This window comes from Elephantulus edwardii, unplaced genomic scaffold (assembly GCF_000299155.1).
Source record: "Elephantulus edwardii isolate Elephantulus edwardi_28Jun2011 unplaced genomic scaffold, EleEdw1.0 scaffold00308, whole genome shotgun sequence".
NCBI classification, from domain to species: domain Eukaryota; kingdom Metazoa; phylum Chordata; class Mammalia; order Macroscelidea; family Macroscelididae; genus Elephantulus; species Elephantulus edwardii.
In genome coordinates, this window is record NW_006400058.1 from 2,353,238 (window position 1) to 2,361,516 (window position 8,279).

The following is an 8,279-nucleotide window of genomic DNA, read 5'->3' on the forward strand; positions in this document are numbered from 1 at the left end:
GGATTGATGGCAAAGAGATTGAGATTGTTCACAGCTTCAGTTTGCTCAGCTCCACGGTCAACACTCTTGGCGCCAGCAGCCAGGAAATCAAAAAACATTGCAATGGGAAAGTCTGCTGTTAGGGACCTCTCTAAAGTACTCAAGAGCAACAGTGTGTCTCTGGAGACTAGGGTGCTTCTGATACAGGCCATGGTCTTTGCAATTACTTGTTATGCATCAGAGAGTTGGACAATGACTAGAGAGGATAGAAGGAGAATTGATGGCTTTGAGCTGTGGTGCTGGAGAGGAGTACTGAATGTACCACGGACTGCCAAGAAAACAAACAGATTCATCCTAGAGAGGGTTAAACCAAGCAACTCCTTGGAGGCAAGGATTCTGGGGCTTCGTCTGACATATTTTGGACATGTAAGGAGGGACAGGTCTTTGAAGAGGGACATCATGCTTGGGAGGGTGGAGGGACAGCACAGGAGGGGAAGACCCTCTATGAGGTGGGTTGATTAGTGACTTGGGTAATCAGGATGGGGGTGTCAGAGGCAGTGCGATTGGCACAGGATAGAGCAGGGTTTAGGACTGTTGAACATAGGGTCACTATGAGTCTCAAGTGACTCAACGGCACATAACCACAACAACAACTCGCTCAGTATTTCTGAAGCTAAAGGAACTAAAGAACAAATTCATACCATGACTTGCAATTCTTAAGGATGCTATGGGCAGAATATTGGATGATTCAAGAATCATTAAAAGAAGATGGAAGGAGTATACAGAGTCACTGTATCAAAAAGAATTGGCTATAAAAAAAAAAAGAAGAAAATAATTGACTGACACAGAAGAATTTCCTGAAACAACATATGATCAAAAGGCAATGGTGATGAAAGAGGAAAGTCAGACTGCTCTGAAGGACTTGGCAAAAAGTAATGCCTCAGGAACTGGTGGAATACCAATGGACATATTCAACAAACAGATGCTTCCCTTGATGTGTTTACCAGGTTGTGCCAAGAAATCCGGAGGACAACTGACTGGAAGAGATCGATATTTTATTCTCATTCAAAAAAAATGTGACCCAGAGAATTAGTCCGAGTGGAGCGAGGGAGCTGAGTGTTCGTGCAGTCGTGTCAGAGAGCAGGAGTGCTTGCAGCATGGCTGACCAACTGACTGAAGAGCAGATTGCAGATGTCAAAGAAGCCTTTTCACTGTTTGACAAGGATGGTGATGGAACTATAACAACAAAGGAATTGGGAACTGTAATGAGGTTTCTTGGGCAGAATCCCACAGAAGCAGAATTACAGGACATGATTAATGAAGTAGATGCTGATGGTAATGGCACAATTGACTTCCCAGAATTTCTGACAATGATGGCAAGAAAAAAATAAAGATACAGATAGTGAAGAAGAAATTAGAGAAGCATTCCGTGTCTTTGATAAAGATGGCAATGGCTATATTAGTGCAGCAGAATTTCATCATTTGATGACAAACCTAGGAGAGAAGCTAACAGATGAAGATGTTGATGAAATGATCAGGGAAGCAGATATTGACAGTGATGGTCAAGTAAACTATGAAGAGTGTGTACAAATGATGGCAGCAAAGTGAAGAAATTTTACAGAATGTGTTAAATTTCTTGTATAAAATTGTTTATTTGCCTTTTCTTTGTTTGTAATTTATCTGTAAAAGGTTTCCCCCTACTGTCAAAGAAAATGCATGTATAGTAATTAGGACTTCATTCCTCGTTTTCTTCTCTTATCTTACTGCCATTGTCCTGACACCATATTTTAGAAAACTGATCAAGTAACATGTTACATGTGGCTTACTCTGGATATATCTAAGCCCTTCTGCACATCTAAACTTGGAGTTGGTCAATGAGGGAACATCTGGCTTATGCCGTTTTTTTGTTTTTAAGTAGTTTTCTTTAGGAACTGTCAGTATGCTATTGTTGAAGTGTGGAGTTGTTAACTCTGCATGGACTATGTCAACAATATGTACTTAAAAGTTTCAGTATTGCAAAACGAGTGTATTATCCAGATACTCACACACTATTTTTTTGTATTTCTGGTCCTGTACCAGAAACATTTTCTTTTATTGTTACTTGCTTACTTACTCTCTAAACCTTTTTTAGTCACTTAAAAGAAAATTCTGCTTATGGCACAATTTGCTTCAAATCCATTCCAAATTTTATATTTGTTTTCCAGTTTAAAAAAAAATCACAATTAAAAAAAAAAAGGTGACCCAACAGAGTGTGGAAATTATCGAACAATACCACTAATATCATATGCTATCAAAATCCTGCTGAAGATTATTCAGAAACTAATGGAAGAGTGTATTGACAAAATGGGTGACCTTGGAGGACATTATGCTAAGTGAGGTATCTCAGTCACAAAGGGACAAATGCTATATGGTGCCACTGTTGTAGAATGAGGCTGGCATTGGGGTGGGGGTAAGACTGAGAAAAACTGGATGAAATATGTTTACGGCATTGAAGTTTATGGGGAGAGAATAGTCTAAAAGTATTATATTTTTAGGGCATTATTTTTATCGTAGGAGTATGCAATGAGGGTTGCAGAGTGGATTATATTTGAGGGTAGGGGGTGGGGTTTGGGGAGGTGCGGGGGGGGGATTGTGTACCAATGAGGGAGTTTTTCTTTTGCTTTTCAAGGAGAGGAGCAAACCGGGGGGAGGGGTTGGTGCGGGGAGAAGGGTGCAACAATGAATGAATGGAATTCCAAAAATCTCTGTAGATGTTCATTGGAATGAAAAAGAAACAAACTAAATTAATTTAAAAAAGAGTGTATTGACAGAGAACTACCAAAAATATGAGGTGGGTTTAGAAGAAGTCATGGCACTAGAGACATTATCACCAGTGTCAGATGGGTCTAGGCAGAAAGCAAAGAGTACCAGAGGTATGTCTATCTATGTTTCATTGACTATGCAAAGGCAATTGACTAGATCACAACAAATTATGGCTAACTTTGAGGAGAATAGGAATCCCAGAACACTTTTTTGTGCTTATGTGAAACTAGGACCTGGAATCAGTCCTCAAAACAGAGCAGGAAAACACTGCATGGTTCAAAATCAGGAAAGGAATGTGTCAGGAATGCATCTTGTACCTTTTCCATTTCTATGCAGACCAGATCATTCAGAAAGCTGGGCTTTATGAGGAGGAATGTGGTGTCAGGATTGGAGGAAGACTCGTCAACAACCTACGTTATGCAGACGACACAACTTTGCTTGCTAAAACTGAGAAGTACCTGAAGTGCTTGATGCAGAAGGTCAAGGACTGTAGTCTTCAAAATGGGTTGAAGCTCAACATCAAGAAGATAAAGATTCTCGCCATTGGGCCAATTGGCAACACGGGGAAGACATTGAGATTGTTAACAATTATAGCTTGCTTGGCACTCTTAGCATCAGCAGTCAGGATGTTAAAAGATTAATTTCACTGAGAAAATATGCTGTCAGGAACCTTTCTAGAGTGCTGAAAAGCAACAATGTCAGTCTAGAGCCATGGTCTTCACAATTACATATTATGCATCAGAGAGCTGGACAATGACTAAAGATGACAGAAGAATTGATGCCTTTGAGTTGTAGTGCTGGAGAAGAGTCTTGAACATAGCATGGACCACCAAGAAAACAAAAAAGTTCTATCTCAGAGAGGGTGAAACCAAATTTCTCCTTGGAAGCTAGGATTCTGAAGCTCCATCTCGCATACTTTGGACATGTGCCCAGGAGGGACCAGTCCTTTGAGAAGGGCATCATGCTCGGAAGGGTGGAGGAACAGTGCAGTAAAGGAAATCCCAGATGAGATGGATCGCAGGTGATTCAACAGCATGTAACAACAACATACAAAGAAAGTCCTTTTCCACTTGTTCCTTTCCTTCCTGCTTACTTAGTTCATCAGACAGAGAGTGTGAGATCTGGAGCCATAGCAGTTATCTTGTGACCTCAAAGTGATAAGCCTAGGATATAAAGCTATCATTTTAAGGAATGTGTAGAAAAACTGAGTCTTTGGTGATATTGATAAGATGTTTTTACAAGCTTTGGAACCTCCTAACTACAGACTTCTTATTAGATAATTGCATGTCTTTAATGCTTTAGTCATGTTCAGCTGGTTTTCTGTTTTATTGTAGCCAAATAAATGCATTCTCATAAATCCATCTCAGTATTCCCAATGCCAAATTCAAAGAAGGGATCAATTAATATTTAATAATAGAAAGTTGACTCATATAGGACATGTCTGAGCTCAGGCATACGACCCTTATCAATTGTGGTATTGCAAAGAAAATAAGCTTACAAATCTCTGCTTTAGGTCTTGGAAAAGGATTTTCTAAGTGAATACATTTTTGTTTTCCCTGACCAGCATCGACTTCTGGTAACAGCTCCTCAATCTTCTTTTGGGAAATGACCACTTCTCCCACTTCCTTATCTGACTTGACACATGATTTGGGCTTGATCAAATACAGCATTTGCACCATGACAAATTTCCCTCTGCCTACTCCTACCCTTCATGGACAGCCTGTATATAGCTGCTCCCTCTACTTGGAATATATCCCACTGTTTTCCATCCACCTCAATGTCTTCTATCTAATATCCACCTGTCTCCTATGTCTCACCTTAATATCAGCATTTCCTCCTCCACTGGGTTTCTAGTGCTTTTAGATTCCCTACAATACTTTCCATCCACCTTTTCTGAGTAACTGTTTATGCTGAACCATAAAAAATTACTAATATTCTACTTTTGCTGACCCAGAAAAATGGCAGTTTAATGTTGTCCAACCTAACATTTAATAACTTCTTCCAGGCCACATGCCGCTACACCTGGCCAATCAAAAAATGTCATTGGCAAATCAATGTGATAGTGGTCATATGACCCCAATCAAGCCAATTGGAGCACTTCCTTCGGTTTTTTTCTTTCTTCTTTAAAAAAAAAACAAAAACAACTTAAGGAGCTGTCACTTTGCCTCTGGGCTGTTGTGGTGCTGAAAGGATGAATCTGTGTCTGTAAATAACTGTTTTCCCCATCACATGCTGTTGAAAGGAATGAAACTGAGCTGAAATCACATAGGTGGGGGAAATGAGTATTAATGGTGATAAGTCAGAGGTCTATCTAGTCCCTGAGAGTCTGCTTCCTGAAGGCTTACCCTTAATGCTGCATCCTTCCCATACATGAAGGAGCTCTGATGACTCAGTGTGTGACATGTTGGGCTACTTAACCCAAAGGTTGAACCCAAGGTTCAAATCCATCAGCCACTGCCCTGTTAAGATCTGTTAGCCACTTCTGTTAGGATCTACAGTCTCAGAAACCTGATAAAGGATTGCTGTGAATTTTGGTCCCAGACAGGGACCAACAAATGCTCCCTTTTTATGCTTAGTCCAGTTTCTTTCACTTACCACCATGATTGATAGTTTACTGGGTCCTCTAGGCTAGATCAGGCATAGCTCTGGGCTCGCCCAGTTTCCTGTGCAGTCTTCTTCTCTGTACCCTCCCTCTGCCTATCTTGCCCCCTCCAGCTTGATTGCCTGGAATCATCTTTCTGTCTGAACTCTGGATGAACAGAGACTGGGGTTGTCTTGATCACTACTGTGTCCTGATTGCCCAGCACAGGCCAGACTCAGAGCAGGTGCTCCGATATTCCCAAATGACATCATACCCTCTCTCACCTGGTCCTTAGGTTCCAAGTTATCAGTTTTTAAAATATGTTGTTGTTGTTGTTGTTGTTGTTGTTGTTAAGTGCCGTTGAGTCGCAGGTGACTCATAGCAACCCTAGAAGGAGAGTCCTCGACGCTTTTAAAATATAGCAAGTTAAAAAAAAATAGCAAGTTACTGACATTGACAAATGCCTTGCTAGTAAATGAAGGGTCTGAGTAAACCAGGAGGGAGAAGAAATGGATGTCATCATCCAAAAAGCTAGACTGAAGGCCATCAAGTCCCCAAATATGCAGATGATGGATACTGAGTTCTCACTGGGAAGTATTGTTTTAAAAGTAAGTATGTTATTTTCCAAAGCTAGAGTCTCCACAGAAACCCCACTACATACCACCCTTGCTTGGCTTCACATGTTGTTGTTGTTGTTATGTGCCGTCGAGTCATTTGCGACTCATAGCGACCCTATGTACAACAGCCCTAAACCATGCTCTATCCTGTGCCAATCTCATTGCCTCTGACACACCCATCCCGATTACCCCAGTCACTGAATCAATCCACCTCATAGAGGGTCTTCCCCTCCTGGACTGTCCCTCTACTCTACCCAGCATGATGTCCCTCTCTAAAGACCTGTCTCTCCTTACAACATGTCCAAAGTATGTCAGACGAAGCCCCAGAATCCTTGCCTCCAAGGAGCAGCCTGGTTTAACCCTCTCTAGGATGAATCTGTTTGTTTTCTTGGCAGTCCACGGTACATTCAATACTCTTCTCCAGCACCACAGCTCAAAGGTGTCAATTCTCCTTCTATCCTCCCTAGTCATTGTCCAACTCTCTGATGCATAACAAGTGATTGCAAAAACTATGGCCGGTATCAGGCGCACCTTAGTCTCCAGAGAGACACCATTGCTCTTGAGTACTTTAGAGAGGTCCCTAACCACAGACTTTCCCATCGCAATACTTTTTTTTATTTCCTAGCTACTGGTGCCAAGAGTGTTGATCGTGGAGCCAAGCAAACTGAAGCTGTGAACAATCTCAATCTCTTCACCATCCATCCTGATGCTACCGATTGGTCCAGTGGTGAGAATCTTTGTCTTCTTGACATTGAGCCTCAGTCCATATTGAAGGCTGCAGTCCCTGGCCCTCTGCCGTAAGTGCATGAGGTCCTCCTCAGTTTCAGCGAGCAGGGTTGGGTCATCTGCATAACGCAGATTGTTGATAGATCATGCACCAATCCTAACACCACGCTTCTCCTTATGAGGAGCCCAGCCTCTCGGATGATCTGCTCTGCATACAGGTTGAAAAGGTATGGAGACAGGACACATCCCTGGCGTACACCCTTCCCAATTTTGAACCATGCAGTGTTGCCCTGCTCTGTTCTGACGACTGCCTCTTGGTCCAAGTATAGGTTTCGCATTAGCACGATTAATGTTCTGGAATTCCCATTCTTCTCAGACTTATCCGACTGGAGAGAGGAAACAAAGTTTCTGATAATGAGTGAGTACCATGGTAAGAATTACAACTGGATGAGGGTGCAAGGAATGGCTGGGAGGTCTAGTTTCGTTTGGGCCAAGGTAATGACATTGGAACTAAAGAAATCCACTGGGCAAGAGCCAGGGGAAAGTATCCTAAGTAAAGAGAACAGGGTGTGTAAAGGCCCTGGGTTGGAAGTATGCTCATGGAGCTGGACTGGAGTGATGGAGAGGAAATATGGATGAGTTAAACCATTCAAGAAGAATGGCTTCACATAGCTCTGCAAATAAAACCTTCCACTCCACAAGACTCTGCCGAACCTGTCCTCTGCTTAACTCATCCATATTTCCTCTCCATCACTCCAGTCCAGCTCCATGAGCATACTTCCACCCCAGGGCCTTTACACACCCTGTTCTCTTTACTTAGGATACTTTCCCCTGGCTCTTGCCCAGTGGATTTCTTTAGTTCCAATGTCATTACCTTGGCCCAAACGAAACTAGACCTCCCAGCCATTCCTTGCACCCTCATCCAGTTGTAATTCTTACCATGGTACTCACTCATTATCAGAAACTTTGTTTCCTCTCTCCAGTCAGATACAAAGCCCGTTATGCTGTTGAGGGAGCAATGTTGGCCTACGACTTCCTTGTCTAGCTTGTCCATTGCTATATCCCCTGCCCAGAGCCAGGTACATAAAACATTCAATAAATTTTTATCAGGTGAATCAGAATCAATATAATCTTATGTGCAAGTATGGAAGCTAATTATGGCTCAGCTGATTACTGACTGTATGATCTTGGGCAATTTCCTGGCCCTGAGTTTGTTCCCTCCTCTCGGTAAGTGGGTCTGCCTACTACACCTTTCTGTTTTAAATCTTAAGCTGCAATCATGCTTTTCCAAGTTACTCCATCTCATGAGCGCTGTGTGCCAGGTGCTGGGTTCAAGACTGTCTATTCGTGCATCAGGGAGGATGTGTGAGCACGCACTCGGCATGTGGGAAGCCATGAGTCTCCATGAGTGGAGAATGGTGCTTGTAAGTGTGGCAGGGCCACTGGGTGAGGCAGCCTCATGGCCTGTGATTCTTAGTGCCTCTGTCCTTGCTGCCTCCCACCCCATCTGCCCAGATTCACCCCCCTCTCTCCTTCTGTTTCTATTTCTGTCTTTCTCTCCTCTTCCCCAGGCC

General features: G+C 42.6%; 1 pseudogene; it reads left to right on the top strand.

The window, feature by feature from the left end:
• The window catches only part of LOC102864975, a 38,017-nt pseudogene extending 32,516 nt beyond the window's left edge, over positions 1-5,501 (top strand).
• The last annotated feature ends 2,778 nt before the right edge of the window (positions 5,502-8,279 follow it).